The sequence below is a fragment of the Malaclemys terrapin genome, chromosome 14, assembly GCF_027887155.1.
Source record: "Malaclemys terrapin pileata isolate rMalTer1 chromosome 14, rMalTer1.hap1, whole genome shotgun sequence".
Taxonomy (NCBI): Eukaryota; Metazoa; Chordata; order Testudines; family Emydidae; genus Malaclemys; species Malaclemys terrapin.
The window spans coordinates 23,779,924-23,797,447 of record NC_071518.1 but is presented as its reverse complement, the minus strand read 5'-3'; the positions used below and the strand labels follow the sequence as shown (position 1 = coordinate 23,797,447).

Here is a 17,524-nt window from a genome sequence, read left to right as displayed (position 1 = left end):
ACCCAGGTGAATGATAATTTGTATTTCTATCAAAATATTTTTATGAGCAAACGGGAAAACAAAAGGGCATATTCTGAATGATAGTTATTTAATTAATTGGCAGTACTATGGAGGCACCTATTTACTGTCTCATTAGTCAGGTTTTATTATGGAATTTCTGATAAATACATCTTCCGGGCATTTATAACTAGGCTGTAAAATGTGCTTCAGGCAGAAATCTGGCATCTGTAGTCATAAGCTAGGAACAAACATTTTTGTTGTTCCCTCCTTCTCATTTGATATCACTTTGGTAATTTTTATATAGCAAAGGGGAAAGAGTTGTGTGGTTTCAAAAACTTCTTTGATATCCAGTAATTAAAAGATGGGATTAGAGTGGAAGGGATTGTGATTAGGATGCTGGAGACACCGAAAAAATATTCAGTTCCTGGGTCTGTCACAGACTTCCTCTGTGACTTTGGGTAAGTCATTTATACTGTTTTACAGATGTAGAACTCCAGTATAAATGAGGCTCTTATTCCTTCCTTCTTATTCCTTCTTGTCTGTCTAGTTTATAAACTACCCTGAGGCAGCGACTCACTCTTACGGTCTGTACAGCACCTTGCACAATCGTGGTTGGGTCCCATAGGTGATTCTATACATACAGCTAATGTTGTGTGGTCAATATCAAGATCAGGTGGTTCATTTATACTGTAGGATATAACCTGAGCTCCCATGGTAATGTATAGAGAGAAACCTATTTTTTTTAAGTTATTCATCTTCCCTGCCCTCCCCCAAAGTAAGGTTAACATCAAGCATAGTGAACTATCTCAGCAACTCATTTGCTTAGTAATAGAAATTGCCCATTATTATTTTCTGAACTAGCTTATTGAGATGCTTGCAAAAAGCTGTCGTCAAACACATTTGTGTACTGTTGGTATCCTTGACCCACTATAAGTCAGGATACAGAACAGAAATAGAATTAGCACAGCAGACATACTATTCATGAATTAAAGGGCAAATGTTCATTCTCAGTCTCTTGGTCCTCTTTGTAGCATCCATTATAACTGATCACTAGCTACCTTGAGAGGTGTTGCAGTGCTCCAAGAAAACACTCTGAAGTGATTTGAAGCCTTTTTGGAGGGTCCATCCCAGCAGTGATAGGAAACTGCTCCTCTGCCACCAAGCCTTAGTCCTTCCCCCCCTACAAATAGTTACTGCAGCCACTAGGAGGAATGGGGAAGCTTCATGGGCTCAAATGTTAACCATATGTCAAGGACAATCAAGCTGTGTCTGTTCATAACCTTCAACAGTACCAGTCACCGAGTTATCCCAGTGTCAGCCCAGATCAGCACTTGAAGCAGAAGGACTGGCAAGTTAAATCCTAGCAAAAACAGAGGTAATATTTGTGGGGAAAAGGTAATGTGAGAGAGCTTGTGGCCATGGTACAGTCCCCTCTGATCAAGGATTTATGCTGAGACATCTTCAGGCAGGTCTGTCGCTTAGGTGGTGTTCTGGGCTGCTTACTGATGCGGAGTTCTCATTCAGCAGCATCCATGAGAAACACCTCCTACTATCACTGAATAGCTAAGAGACTGCATCTCCTTTTTGCTAGTGGTGGCCGAGCAATGTTCATACATGCTACCATGAAGTTCACTTTGAACTGAAAGTAGCAACCCTCAGAAAATTCCAACTGGCTAAGACCGCAGCAGCACATCTCATCAGAACCACAGGTTATTGAGAGCACATTGCCTCTGCAGTCTACCCTCCACTGGCTCCCTACAGAACAGTACGTTAAGATTTGGTGCTCACTTTTAAAGCATTAAGCAGTCTGAGCCCAGTATACCTAAAAAATCCACTTCATCTTGAACACAGTCAACAGCTCTGCTTGTCAGACACAAGAATTGTCTTCCTCAAAAGTGAAACTATCTCCCTCAAGTTCTAAGAACTACTACAAACCTCAGTATGTGCCAGTCCAAAAACAATGCCCATTTCTTCAACCTTGCCTTCCCTTAAAACAGCACAGAGCACATTTAAAACTAATGCATGTGCTTTTCCCGCCTACTTGACTGAGATTAAGTGCCTTGTTTAATCTTCTCTGGAAGAATTTCAGATAACACAGCGACAGATGCAGAATAAAGGCCTGAATAAAATAGGATTATATTTCTCATGCAGATGTGTTTTTCTCCTTGGCTGTGATTTTTACCTTCATAGGAATTGATTGTATGTTGTCTGTGTGCAAACTTCATCTGTATTTTACTTAATGAGGTCACTGGTTTCCCATAGTGTTCACAACAGTAAATAGATCGAAACCCACTTATTGTGAATGTTTTTATAATTACTTTTATACTTTTAACCTAAGTAACTACACTTACTGTCCTTTAGTGCCTTCAAGTAACTGTCAAATCTTTAAGATATTTTTCTGCAGCTTACTGAAAGAATTCTGGTGGTGCTAATGTAAATATTGAGTTCAAGCTAGGTTTTCAAGCACTTCGCATTTTGACAGAAGCCATTTGTGGATGTCTTTTCCTGTCTTGCTAAAATAAAAGGTCATGATAGTTCAAGAGCTTTCATGGATCCAACATTCATTGCATCAACTAACAATAGCACATGCATAAGAAATGTTAAGATATGAATAACCTGTATTACCAGGGGACATATGGCTATCTACCATAGACTAATGGCCTTACCGTCTTCAGAAAGTTTACATCTAACTCAATGTAAAAAGTTATGACTCTTCTAACCCATTATCTCTCTGTATAATAGCTTTTTGTGTGTGTCCATGTGCATCACCAATACTCCCTTGTATTTCAATGCAAAAATATGACTGTTCACTGTTCTGATTGTTGAGAAATGGAATTGTGAAATCAGCTTTTCATAGGGCAGGAGGTGAAAGGGAAGTTTCATATCATGATTCCAGAAAGCCTGGTGTTTTGCTGGGTACCTGCTATTTTCCATAACAAACTAAATAGTTCATGTATTCTGTTTAAATCTACTTTACAGATCTGTTTTGTAAATATCTTGTAAGGTATTTACGAGTTACCACAATATTTAAAATAGTGACCAGAGGTTGCTGTCATTGTTTATTTCTGACATGTTGGGAAGAGAAGCCAAACAAACCAAAGCCAAAGAGAAGAACAAAGAGAAGCCAAACCTTGCTCAAGGTCATACAGGAAGTCTTTGACAAAGTTAGGAATAGGCACCATATCTCCTGACTATAAGCCCTTACTTTAATCACTAGACCATGTTTCCTCTCATAATAAGAAAATGAGTGTGTGTAGTATCTTAGAGCAAATGCTGTTAAATTTTATTCAGAATCTCCTCTTTTCCATTACTGTTTTGATTTCATGCGCAACTGTGCCAGCCACTCTGAGACTAGTTCTCAGTGAATGCCAAACTAAACTAGAATATATTGTTCCACATTCTCACTGCTTAAACACACACACGCCCCAAGAGCATGCAATATTTATATAACAGCACACATCACAAAAGCCATATAGCTTATCAGTAATATTTTCTCCCTTTTTCCTGGGAATTAGAACGGTCTCAAGTTTATGTCTGCTTCTGATTGTGCTCTGTATAATTAGGCTTGCATACAGTCATTTATGTACCTTGTTTGTTCATAGAATGTGGGTTATGTAGGAGCACAACAGTGGTGCACTTTTAAGCATGCAGTTGACTGTATGCAAATCCAAAGCATGGCTGAACATTTGGTTTTAACTGCTAGATTTTTAGCTCTCATCCTACACTTGTGTGCACATACTTATACCTGCATTTGTGTGCTAATATGTTTATGCACCCTTACACCTGTGTGCACTCAGTTGTTAGCAAGTGGTCATGTGATGGACATCATCTTGGTCAACACACCAGGGCCTGAACCAGGGACCTCCAGACTAAAAACACAAGCTATTACAGCTTGAACCGAAGAGTCAAGGTTCTCTATCTATGGCTGTAAAAACTCATGTCCTTTGCAGAGTAGCACAGAAGAGGATCTGTAATACCCACTCACCAGTGGGGGGCATACAAACGTGCACTCTAACATATGGGTTAGACTACTTAAATAGCCCTGTGCAAGTCTGGAAACTTTTTAGAATAAATTTGTCCCTGCAAAGTGCAGTGTATATGCATAAGTATAAGTGTGCCCTTGTAATCTTGTGAGTGGCCAAGTGAAGCCAGATAGAGGCCTGCCTAAAAGTTTATCCCTAAATGTGTGAATGTTAGAGGTGAATGAGCAGTGAGAACTTCAGTTCTGTTATTGATCGCTTAGTCTCTGCTCCTGCTCCCACTCCCATTAAAATAGGTGGCAAAACTCCCCTTGCCTTCACTGGTGAAGAATCAGGTCCTAAATTAGACAACTCTTAGAACCTGAATCTAGTGTCATCCTCCCGATTTTTCTAATGGGCTATAAAGTGCAGGGCTCTCCTTGGGCAGCTGCAGGGAAGTGGATATTGACAGAGGCAATGCCTTCCTACAGCCAATACCCGGGAACACAAGGGGTAAAATGATCTCCAGTCCTGCTTTTGTAAGCCTTCAACTAGATCAGTATAAACGTGTTGTTGACACCTCTGCCAAAATCATTTGAAAATGAATAAACTCTACTAAAATCTGTGGAGATACTAATTCAGGTTGTGATCTTGTGTGGTATTACAATCTTAGGAAGGATAGGGAGGCCTAATCTGTATTTGAATGGGAGACCTCCAAAAAATATTCTGAGGGTGGCTTTTTCTATCCAAAGAAAATAGCTCTACAGAAAACTTCAACAATGCCTCAGTCACATTTTCAAAACTGCCTTTTTAGTACTTAGGAGCCTCAGTTACATTGAAAGTTAATGGGGATTAAGTGGCGAAGTCACTTTTGAAAATATGACTGAAGTTTCAGAGTAACAGCCGTGTTAGTCTGTATCCGCAAAAAGAAGAACAGGAGTACTTGTGGCACCTTAGAGACTAACAAATTTATTAGAGCATAAGCTTTCGTGGACTACAGCCCACTTCTTCGGATGCATATAGAATGGAACATATATTGAGGAGATATATATACACACATACAGAGAGCATAAACAGGTGGGAGTTGTCTTACCAACTCTGAGAGGCCAATTAATTAAGAGAAAAAAAACTTTTGAAGTGATAATCAAGCTAGCCGAGTACAGACAGATCTGTGAGAGTAAAGGATCATCTTTCAGGATAGGTTGTAGATCTCTGATGATGCGCTGGAGAGGTTTTAGTTGGGGGCTGAAGGTGACAGCTAGTGGTGTTCTGTTATTTTCTTTGTTGGGCCTGTCTTGTAGGAGGTGACTTCAGCCCCCAACTAAAACCTCTCCAGCGCATCATCAGAGATCTACAACCTATCCTGAAAGATGATCCTTTACTCTCACAGATCTTGGGAGACAGACCTGTCCTCGCTTACAGACAACCCCCCAACCTAAAGCAAATACTCACCAGCAACCACACATCACTGAACAAAACCACTAACCCAGGAACCTATCCTTGTAACAATCCCCGATGCCAACTCTGTCCACATATCTATTCAAGTGACATCATCATAGGACCTAATCACATCAGCCATACCATCAGGGGCTCGTTCACCTGCACATCTACCAATGTGATATATGCCATCATGTGCCAGCAATGCCCCTCTGCCATGTACATTGGCCAAACCGGACAGTCTCTACGCAAAAGAATTAATGGACACAAATCTGACATCAGGAATCAAAATACTCAAAAACCAGTGGGAGAACACTTTAACCTGTCTGGTCATTCAGTGACAGACCTGCGGGTGGCTATATTACAACAGAAAAACTTCAAAAACAGACTCCAAAGAGAGACTGGTGAGCTAGAATTGATATGCAAACTAGACACAATCAACTCCGGTTTGAATAAGGACTGGGAATGGCTGAGCCATTACAAACATTGACTCTATCTCCCCTTGTAAGTACTCTCACACTTATTATCAAACTGTCTGTACTCGGCTAGCTTGATTATCACTTCAAAAGTTTTTTTTCTCTTAATTAATTGGCCTCTCAGAGTTGGTAAGACAACTCCCACCTGTTTATGCTCTCTGTATGTGTGTATATATATCTCCTCAATATATGTTCCATTCTATATGCATCCGAAGAAGTGGGCTGTAGTCCACGAAAGCTTATGCTCTAATAAATTTGTTAGTCTCTAAGGTGCCACAAGTACTCCTGTTCTTCTTTTTATGACTGAAGTGTTTTTCAAAAAGTTCTCCCAACTCTAATGACTTTGAGGCTATGTTACAAAGATAATCCCTCTCTCCCCACCTCCCCAGGCATTTGAAAGGGGAGGAATTGTAAGGATGGGGAATTTTGTTTGAGGAGGAAAAAGACTGGAGTTTAAGTTGCCTGGCTTAGTGATGGTGAGTTATCTTAAACTGTACTGCTGCACTGGAGATGTATTTTATAGTAAGGCGAGGGTGCCTAGAGTATCTGGATAAAATAGCCCCTTTTTCACAATTGCAGTAAACCTAAATAAAATAAAGGTAGGGTGTTTAAAACTTCTATAGAAACCAGAATGTTGATAATTCCAAAGGATTCATGTTACTCCTAAAAATGTGAAGTGACTGGGGGGTTGGATATTTCATTTGTGTATTGAAGCTCTTAGAATTATCTCTGGTTTTGGTATGGATTTATGCTGTGTTCCTTTCAAAAGTATCAAAACATATTTTTGGACTAAATGTAAATAAGAAACTGTGAAATCAGTGTTACAGGCTGTTGCAATCACAATAGGCAGAGCTCTGTACTTATCCAGGGTGTCTATAAGAGGAGACGTGTGTGCAAAACCACAGTGTATCCACAGATTCTGTCGCAGACTGACCTTGGCATATTTGCTCAGCTGTCTGAAGAGCATTCCTGGCATGACGTTAACTGCAGATCCTGTTATTCAACACAACTTTTGAACTGTCCTATATTAACAGCATGAGCAGTTTATCATTTAATAATTATGCAGTGTGAAAAAGTACATCTTTTACCAACAAATTGTTGGTTCTTTTTGGAAAAGATCTCATCTGGCCACCTAAGCAAGAGAAATCACAAGGTCAGTCAGAGGAAGAGGTACAATACAGGACTAGTGCTCTCTACTTTTAAATGTTAGAGCTGTCCTCTTTTGTGAGAAGTTGAAGAGGAGGAGGGGCAGGCAATGTGTAACAAAAAAACTAGTTAAATGTGGACAGCGATATTGGCTGTGAGTAAAAATACTATTTTAAAAAATACCAGGGAGTTATTTTTAAAAATGGAGGGCACCAGTATAAATCCTTTTGTATAGAGCCAGTGGGAACTCAATATAACTTTTGTCTCGTGTGATACTGGACAAAGGTGTTCTCTTCCTCTACTCCTCTCTGCCTTCTCCAAAGCGCTCTTAGCTCAAGAAATTGGACCAAAAAGTATAAGATAAGAGAATAATGGTGGTGATTGAAGAAGATGCAGTGGGGCTACTGACTATGTCTAGTCATCTTAGTTCTCTCTGTATTAATGTTGGACCTGCAAAACTGTAGAAATATGCCAGGCCAGAAAATAAATTGGTAAAACCAAGATCTTGCACATTTCTATCACTAAAAATATAAATCAACAGTATTTTAAATCAAAATACATTGATAAATACAGGAGTATATTTTTCAATAATCTACAGTTTAAAAAAAAAACAGCCAACAAACAAAAAACCCTTCTACTGCAGAAAATTATATATTTATTGGACAGGTCGTAACTGGTCCTCAAAATATACTCCCTTACTAAATCGTGTGTGTGTGTGTGTGTGTGTGTGTGTGAAAAAGAGAGAGAGAGAAAACAATGCTTATTTAATTTTTTTGGCAGAGAAAACCTTTTGAACAATGTAAAACCCAAGAGCTGAAATTAAATAGCTTATGACTTTTCTGTAATGAGAATAATAGAAGAAGATGTTCTTCATCCATCCTCTAATGCTAGCCTGGTTTGACTTCCCTGAATGTTTTTAGAGAACAGTGGTGGTGGTGATGGTGGTATTGACCAAGGAATGGTAATTCTGCGGAGTACAGAAATAGAAAATTTTTAAAATACAGTGATCCTAAGATACAGACACCAAAGTACTCAAACATCAACTGCCTGAACTGCATTTCTTTTAAATCTATTTAGGGCACCTTTAAAGCAATTGAAATATATCTCCACAATAAACCCCATGGCATCTAAGTAGCTGAAATTGAATCTTGTGTGTATTCTTCAGAATCCACGATGGTTGAAAGCTCAGTTAGGGTTACTGAGTGTTCAGATTGTGTGGGAATAATGAAAAACAATAGATATTTGAAAGAAATGTGCATTTAATTATAGTAACATTGTATTTTATATACAACCTTTCATTCAAAAGTGCTTTACAACTATGTTCATGCAACACTATTGAAATGAAGCCGTTTCTGAAGCCAGAGGGGGCAGCCAGCTGGCACAGAGCCCACTGCACAACAAGATAAGGGAAATTCTTGTTTGAGTGTATGCAACTGTGTATTCCATATAGGTGTGTGTGCGCCTAGCGCACAGAAGCTGGAGAACTTTGCCTAGCAGTACCCGGAGGGGCAGCACTCACACCCTGTGGTCCAAGCCTCTCCCTGGCTATATAAAGGTGGAACCACCCTGATTTCCCTCTCAGGTCCTTCTCACTGCCCTAGGCTAGAGTCTGAGCTCGATGTGGTGTTTCCACCTCACATTTTCAGTCTGTTTTCTGAGAGTTTTTTTTCCCCTCTAGGTAAGTTAGTTTAGTAGTACCTTAGGTTTAGTTTAGTGTTAGAGTAGTTGGCTGCCTGTGTGATGCCTCCCCTGGCTTCAAGTACTGTCCATCATGTGTGGTGGTGGTGGGAACCATCCCCAGTAGTGATCTCCACATGAGGTGCTTGTTGTGCCTTGGTGAGGGTCACATTAAGGAATGGTGCTCCATCTGTAAATCGTTGAAGAGACTTACAGATGAAGCAGCTCCTTCCAAGGAGGCCACTTCATCTCTTGGACCCTCATCTGATAAGTAGTCACCTTCAAAACCTGCAAGTGATGGCACTCCATGTTCGGATCCTGCTGTCTTTTCCAAGAGAGAGAGGAATCATTTTCCCGCCTCTGGTGTGGCGAGGAAGAGGTCCCATAAGGCTAGTTGGGACCACTCCAGGGCCTGGAAAGACACTTCCTCATCTTCTAAGAATACAGTGCTGCCTGGCACTGTATTCCTTCCAGCAGGTCCATCTAACAACTCCCCAGTACTTTGCCGGGATCAGCAAGAGCTCATAGTTGACTCCAGTTCCAGCTGTGGGGCATCCATTGAGTCCAGTGCTGACTGTCTCTATGGCGGTAGCCTTCTAGGTGGCAACAGACCTGCTTTGCCTCTCGGTCCCTGTCTGTCCACTAGTTCAGGAGTTTTCCAGTGCTGTAGTTTCTACTGCTTCATCCTTCGTTGCCCCCTGGTCACCTTGTGTTGCAGAGTTTGCAGGTTTATCACCGCTCATGTCTCAGGCTGTGGAATTGAGGTTGACGCTGTACCCGGCACGGAAGGCTCCCTCGGTGTGGGAATGCCCCTTTGTATTGTCATTGGCCTGGCAGCAGATCCCGTTGTTGAGCTCAGTACCAGAGCAAGATCACTGGTCCTGTTGATGGTTCCTGTTCCTGAATCACCACGGCAACAAGCAACCACTGAACCTGTTCAAGGGTTATCTCAACCAGATCCTGTGATTCAAGAACAGAATCCATCATTGGCATTGCAAACTGCTTCTTTGTCCTCTTCCAGCTGACCCTACTGTGCCAGCCTCCTCCTCTCCCTCAATGCCCAAAGACTTTAAGACATATCAGGGCCACCTTTGACATATGGCCGATACCTTAGGTACCCAAGCTGAATTTCTGCAGGAGAATATGCGTAAACTGTTGGATAGTTTCCAATTTTCAGCTTGAGGGAGAGTAACCCTCCAATAGATGAGTCTTTCATGGATCCTGCAGATGCCCTCTTGAATAATTCCACCTCATAGTCTCCCATGTCAAAACGTGTGGAGAAGTGATTTGTTCTTGAGGGGGATTGTGGTCCAGGCTCCTGGACTGCTGCTTTTCACCTGAGCTGAGAATCAACACTTCTGTATGCCTTTCCTCCAATTCCAATCACCCCACAGGTCACTCTCAAGCTGAAATTGGATCGTGTCAGGCCCATTCTTGTTGCTCCAGTGTGGCGAGAAAATGTTGGTTCTCCAACATCCTCGCATTCTCAGTTCAGCCTTCCATATCTTTTCCTGTTCACCCTAACCTCCTTACTGAGCATTAGAGTCAGATTTCACATCCAGCACTCAACTCCCTGTATCTCACAACATCAATGCTGCCTGGTTAGATGAGGAGGAGGGACGATGTTCAGAGGTGGTCTGGCAAATCTTGTTTAATAGGCCGCTCTGGTGGACAGCTTTCTATTTGGCCAAACGGAAGTGGTTCTCAATGTGGCTGTTGGCCTGAGGAGTTCAACAGAAGATGGCTTGTTTCCAAGATGTACATGTTAGGCCTTCAGTCTTCTGGTCTGGCACTTCGTACACATTGAGAATGCCCCTGGCAGCGAAGTCAGTGTTTCATCCACCCATCCATGGGAAGCTGGTACTTTTAGTGCATATAGTTCCATGGTAGTGAGGTTCTTGGAAACCAGTTACTCGTCTCCATCCTGTATCATGACAGCATACAAAGTAGCTCAGGCTGTGCCTCCACCAAAGCTGTGAGCTCAGAGCTCAGGTGACACTAACTGCATTTCTAAATGACATTCTTCTATTGGACCCCTGCACAGTGGCCACTGGATTCTCTGCACGTATGTTTACCACTATTACTACGGCTTCCAGATCAGATACAAACTTTGGGAAGGTGATCCTGCAATTCTAGTTTAAATAGACTCTGAGCCCCACTTCCTCCGAGTATTTCTTGTGAGTCCCCTACATGGAATACATGGCTGCATCTACTTGAAGAAGGAAAAATGGTTACTTATCTGTATAGTAACTGTGGTTCAAGATGTGATGCAGATGTGTATTCCACAATTCACCCTCCTTGCCCTCTGCATCTGAGTCTGGACATTCAGTGCAAAGGAACTGAGGGGGTTGGAGCAGCACCACTCTTGTATATCCAGAGGAGGGGCTAGGGCCATAGGGTATGAGTGATGCTCCTACAGGTACTGCTAGGCGAAGTTCTCTGGCTTCAGTGTGCTCGGCACACTCACACCTACACAGAATACACATCTGCATCACATCTCGAAAAACAATAGTAACAATAAGTTAGTAACCAGGCTTTTTTAGGCTGTAGACAGCAGGACAAACACTTACTCTTCAAAAAGATCTCACCTAGAAGATGTACTCCCCATGAACAAGAAAGTGCATCTTCTATTGAATACCATTGGAAGAAGAGATGCATTGTTCATGCTGGGACTTTCAGTCCAAGGCAGATTTATGAAGTTGGGCCATGTGCACCTGCACATGTGCATTTGTGTGTTAACAGATGTTTAACTATCTATGACCATGTATAGACAGTGAGAGTGAAATCCTAGTCCCATTGAAGTCAATAGCAGAACTCCCATTGACTCTAATCAGGCAGGATTTCACTCCCAATTTGTGCTTGCATGTTAGACACACACAAATGTGTATGCAATTTTGTTTGCTTAGATTAAAAATTCTGACTTGTGGGATTTAAAGCCTGAAAGTTAGAGAATAAAGCTACCCTCCAGTCCATCTTCTGTACTTTTTTCTCTTGTTTTTAATTAATTTCTTATTCTAGATCAAGCAAATCCCAGTAATGAAGAGAAGGATTTAATTTAGACGTGAGTAGAAATAGTGTGGGCTGCAAATGAAAAAGTATTTTTATTGGAAAATGATCCTTGTTGAAAAATGGAAAAAAGCTGAAAAAAAATTGACTTAAAAAAAATACTCCAGGGAATTTAGCTTTCCCTAGAATGAAGGATCTCCTACCCCATTCACCATTCTCCAGTAGGCCTCGCCATTACTGTAGCATCCAAAAGGTCCTCTTCTTCCCTGCAGGGAATCTTTTTGTGTGTCTCCCTCCTCCCCTCCCTCCCTCCGCCCCCCATGAATCTTTGACCTGATGGGAACTTTTCCTCCTTCTCCCTGGATTACATCAAAATAGGTATCATTCAGGGGCAATTCAATAAATGTATCTGCTATCCACTTTTACATTCAGCTGAAGAAGTCATTCCCATGTCGGGATGTTACGGGACAACCTGAACATGGAGAACTCCCTGGTAATTCCCAAGATCCCAGCTGACTGGAGTCAGATTCCAGAACTGGAAAGGGCTGGTAAAAGAATGCAGTATTGCCAACCCCAATACTCAAAAATCATGTCAGGATAAAAATAAATAAATCATGAGCTTTTAAAAAAATAAATGGTGAGGGTTCTCTTCTGATTTTGGGTCTTTAGCTACAACTGGAGCTTTAAGAAAAACACAAAATTTTGTGAGACTTGTGATTCAAATAGTGAGATTTGGTGACACTGAGAACACCAATATTCTACAAAGCTTCAGTGTACTGCAGCTGTCTGGGACTGGGCTTTAAGAAAATGAGATGGCATACTATAGTTAGGAAATGGCCTGCTGAATGAATAACAAGTTATGGGTCTTCTGTTGCAAATTGTACTCATGTGAGTAATTCTGTTAGATTCATTGAGCTACTCCAGTGACTAAGGGCTGCAGAATTACACCATACATTTGAATGATCTTAATTAGTGACTTTTGGTGCATATCTACATCTATATAAACTTTAAATGTACAAAATGCTAATTTTTAGAGAACTATTTCAAATGTCCCAATTATAAATCATTTACTATGGTGAACCCCATTGCAGTAGAAATATCTTAAAGAACAAAATGAGGAACATTTTCTAATGAAGGATTCCATATAAATGTCTTTCCATTTATCTTAGTCCTGGTTGCATGCCTGAGCAGAATGTCAAATGGCCAAATTGATGCAGAAAAGCTAAATTATAAAAATTGTAATATTTCTGAGGACTCCAATGTAGGCAAATGATTTTTTCCATCAACGAAAGTGGCCAAAGTCCTTGTAACTCTTCTTTGTTATATGTTTTGTGTGACATTTAACTTTTTTGCATCATTATATTGTATTTTACATTCCTCATTCTGCATGATGTTGTATAGAAACTGCAGAAAGCCTATATATCTTCAGACACTGACCTTAGGTGGTGAGATTCAAAGTAATGAACATTCAAACACAATTTGAACTTTAACTTATAAGGATTGTGAGTTAATCAATATCACTTTCCAGAAAAGGTCATGAGATGAGGCAGGTGCTTGAATAAAATAAATGCATTTGAGTTAGCTGTATCTCATAATAGTCACACACTCTTCCACTTCTAGGGATTTTGTTAACATTTATGATTATTAGAAAAAATGTTAAGTTTTAAAAATTTGGTTCTCTATATGCCATTATATTATAGAATTTCTGTATAACAGTGTGATGCTAGATCATTTAAATATTGTAGTTTCAATTCCATGCATATGATCATCTGAAGGTTAAGTGCAGCTAGAATTAAAGTAACACACCACAGTGATAAGAAATAGGTCTGACTTAATTTTTGTGTGTGTATTAAAGAATTCCACGCATTTTATGATGCACATTGATTGTGCAGTGGAGGTGCACCTCACCCCAGTGTAGAGGGTCTGCACAAACTTTTGTATATTTTTATTCACAGATGTGCAGAGATCTAGGGTAGTGCATGCCAAAACTTGAGTATTTTGGCTCACCAGAAGAATCTGTGTTTTGTCTGCCTTATTTTAAACCAGGGAGAGGAATCTGAGCAAGGAAGATGTGGAGACCAGTAGCTTCACAATTAGCAGCAGAGGGTGATCTCTTACCAAGCTCCCTAAAGGTTCATTTGACCAGACACATAGACTTTTTGTTTTGGACTTCTAAATTTGGGCTAATCAGTACCTGGGCTCTGAGGTAAGGGCTTTTAAACTGTTGTCTAAGTGCTCCTTTCATGGGGCTTTATTAAAGGGAGACTTATGTTTTGGCTTCTGTTTGTGCTGATCTAAGTAAGCATACCTGCTAACACCCAGTTTGGGTAAAAAAAGGTGAAGTGCACCTTCTGGGCCACCCCTGGCCAACCAGGGGTGCACAGAAGTGCCCCATCCCGTCACAGTGCTTTATAAGGGCCAGGTTGTGAATGGCACTTACTCCCATTGTTGACAATTGGCCTCACTGACTTTAATGGGACTGTTCAAGGTGATTCACTACTTGTAAATGTGATCAAGGGGTTGCAATCTGGCTCTAAATGTTTGCTAGTTAATAGCCCTGAATGTTAAGTATGCTTGTTAATTTTAAATATAAAGGGAAATTAAGTGAACATTAATAGCCTAATAAGTGTTGATAATATGTTTGCCATTTATCAAGTTAGTAGTAATGGTGTGGGCAAAGAGGAGACATGCGTATTAAAAGTCAGATAAAAGGAAATAATCTTCAAAACACTGTGTAAAGTCTATCATTCTGAAGAGACTATGTTTAAATTCAGGACAATATATCTATCACTTAGTTTACTGTTCTATAAGCCTTCTGCACTTGGTGAGTAAGTATTTTAGAGTTTAAAAACAGAGACACATTTCAGAGATATCATTTTGGAGACTGTCAGCACATTTCATCTATTTAATAGAATAATTCAGAAACATGCATTATCAAAAAGTATATTAAAGCATAAAAATCAGTGTAAACAATGTCCCTGATGTGCCTTGGCATGTTTCTTTTTTCATTATTGCAGGCTTGAAATACACTAAGTAATTTAATTCTTTCAAGCTGCATTGTTTAGATAGGATGACTGCATCAGATATTTTCTTGCCTTTAACGGCCACTGGGATTGCCATTGCCGAAGAGAACAGCTGAGCTGCCTGTTAAACAGTTTTCTTACAGCGTCTAGCTACCAAAATGGAAAAAGTGTGTGTGTGCTCGTATTCCTGATCTTTCAACCTAATACTGGATCTGCTTTCATCTTCTAGCATGAATGCACAGGAACAAAATGAAATGTTTAACAAAAAGGTATTTTTTCTTTCTAAAGCAAATTCATTCATCCATTCTTTTTTTCCTTCTCTCTCTTTCTGTATATCTCTTGTTTTTGTATCACTGAGGAGGAAAGGGAACATGCAGGCAAACAGATCCTATTCTTCTGATATTAACAATTATTAAAATAATTCATTCTAGTGCATTGTTTGCTCTTTTTCATCTGCATTTTCTTATTTTGAAAACCTCTGAAAATAGATCCTTTAGAAAAATAGTGAACAGGACACGTGAGACTATTCAAGAACTGTTGTTAATTTTGATTTCTTATTTAAAGAGCCATTTAGCTCACAATAGAGGGGAACCTGGTAGTAGTAGTTTACCTTTTAATGAATATTTCTATTGGGAGCAGAGAAATTTGATATCCACCTTTGCTTTATTGCTGAGGGAAAACAAAAGGTATTTAAAGTTTGTGTTTTGTGGGTTTTTTTTTTTAAGGATGTCACAAAAAGTGCCAAAGTGACTAAGGAGCTCAACTGCAATAAGCTCTTTCCCGCTTTTAATGCTCCTTTTCCTCATATAATAAGTATTCATCATTCAAAGTATGGTAGAGGCTGAGCATGGAGTGAAACAGTAGAACAGGCTAACACCAACACTGCTTGAGAGACTCTGTCAGGCAGAGTCTCTGGTAGAGGGGAATTAGCATGTTCGGTGATTTTGTTTCAACGTATTTCTAGTACACTGAAATATTACAGCTCCAGTTGTCAGGCTGCTTTGCACATCTGTCCCCTCCCTTCATGTTCAAGCACCAAACAGGTCGCATAGAGAAGGCAAATACTTGTACCTGAAGTCATTTGATAAGTGACTCTTATGGCCCACACTTCCAATATGGCTCTCTGGCTAAAGGATAAAGAGTGGTTGATGAATTATCTGTGTGGCAGGATGGGTGGGATGTTCATACGTCATTCATGTGGAAAATCTTAGCCATGTTGAGACAGCAGGGCAGGTTGTTGCAAATTTTTGCACTTGAATTTGGATTCCAAATAAATCAATATTTGTAATTGCTATCTATGAATGGGAAATAGGGCAAGTGACTAGAACGGAAAGATCCTGTGTTCCAATGCAATTGGCATCATTTTTGCTATCATTCGTTAGGGTATGGTAAATAGAAACCACTTGGCCTCATCATGTTAAGAGACAGATTGTGTCTTGATTGGGGGGGGAGGGGGATGGAGGCATAAGAAGCAACTTCCTGTCTTGGGGCTTGCTGCACAGAGGCACAAAGGTGCTGGAGCACTTAGGCCCTATAGGGCATGTCTACACAGCCCATGGAAATGAGTCTCCTGGGCTCAGTCAACAGCTGTGGGCTAGCAGGGCTAACACTCTTAAAAAAAAAAAAGGCTGTGTAGACAGCTCTTTGAAGTTGCAGTTCTGGCTCTGAAGTCTAAGGAGGGGGGTGGGCTTCAGAGCCCAAGCCACAACATCAAAGAGTTGTCTACACAGCTATATTTTGAGTACTGTCACAAGCCCTATTACCTCAAGTCTGTTGAGCCAGGCTGGGAGTCTCACTTGTGCATATAGATGGATCCCTATGTGCCAGCTGCCTGACATGGAACAGAGTCATGGCTTCATTCCCACAGCCTAAGCAGAGGAGTTAGCCAGATGCAGGGAGAGTTGAGCATGCTGTACCCTCTGCAAGGCTGATGTGTTGCCCAGGAAGCTGCAGGAGAAATTGTCCCAGATGTGTGGGACAAAAGACATGAAGCAAGGGATGTGGTTTAATTAGGCCGCAACTTTAACTGAATTCATCTGGGAGTTAAATGTCAACAACTTGCACAGAGCAGGCCATCATGTCATCTTTATGGGTGATGGAGGACTACCATCAGCTCCTCAGCCCTCTGCACATAGGTTCCAGCCACCTCCAGCCCCTATAGGAAGGTTAAGGACTGGGCAAGTGGGTTGTCTCCTCACTGTACTAGACATTAGGAGCCCCAACCTTGTTGCCTAGCTGCTTTAGGGGATGACTTTCCCCAATTCCGCTTCTGGTTCATCAGGTACCTTCCCCATCCCTGCTGGGTTCCCGGATAGTTAACAATTCCCTCCCTGGTCGGAAAGGTATACCCCATCATTCCCGCTTGGCTCTGGTACTGAATGTGATATTTTTGGTGGGTAATAACTGATCCTCCCCATTCTGGGTGATTCACACCTCTTCTGGCTTTGTCAACCTTTGGAGCCTTGTTGATGCCCCACTGTATCCTCTGCTGCATCATCTCAGACTGTTCACAATCACCCTGGGGAAAAGCTCCTGGATCTGCCCTAAATCTCTCTGTGCCCTGATGATTAAGTCAACCTCCTTACAAAATCCCAAACAACAATCATTTCAGATAGCTGCTTCCTGGGATGCTCCCTTTACCATGCCAGCTCAGAATTGCCTCACTCCTGAGGCCCGGTTGTGAACCTCCGTGGGAGCTGGTTGCCCAGCTGTGGGCCCAGTGCATGATAGTGTGCCCACAGATCCGAACACTGATGCTCAGGCCCTGCTCTCTTGTTCCTGAAAAACAGAAAAATGAGCA

The 17,524-nt window shown here is 41.0% G+C and overlaps 1 long non-coding RNA gene across 2 annotated transcripts in view; it reads left to right on the top strand.

The window, feature by feature from the left end:
- The first annotated feature begins 14,851 nt into the window (after positions 1 to 14,851).
- The window catches only part of LOC128848890 (uncharacterized), a 166,726-nt gene continuing 164,053 nt past the window's right edge, over positions 14,852 to 17,524 (top strand). For both annotated transcript variants that reach the window (XR_008447121.1, XR_008447122.1), the window contains exon 1: positions 14,852 to 14,993. This is a non-coding gene — a long non-coding RNA (uncharacterized LOC128848890). The remainder of the gene's footprint in view (positions 14,994 to 17,524) is intronic.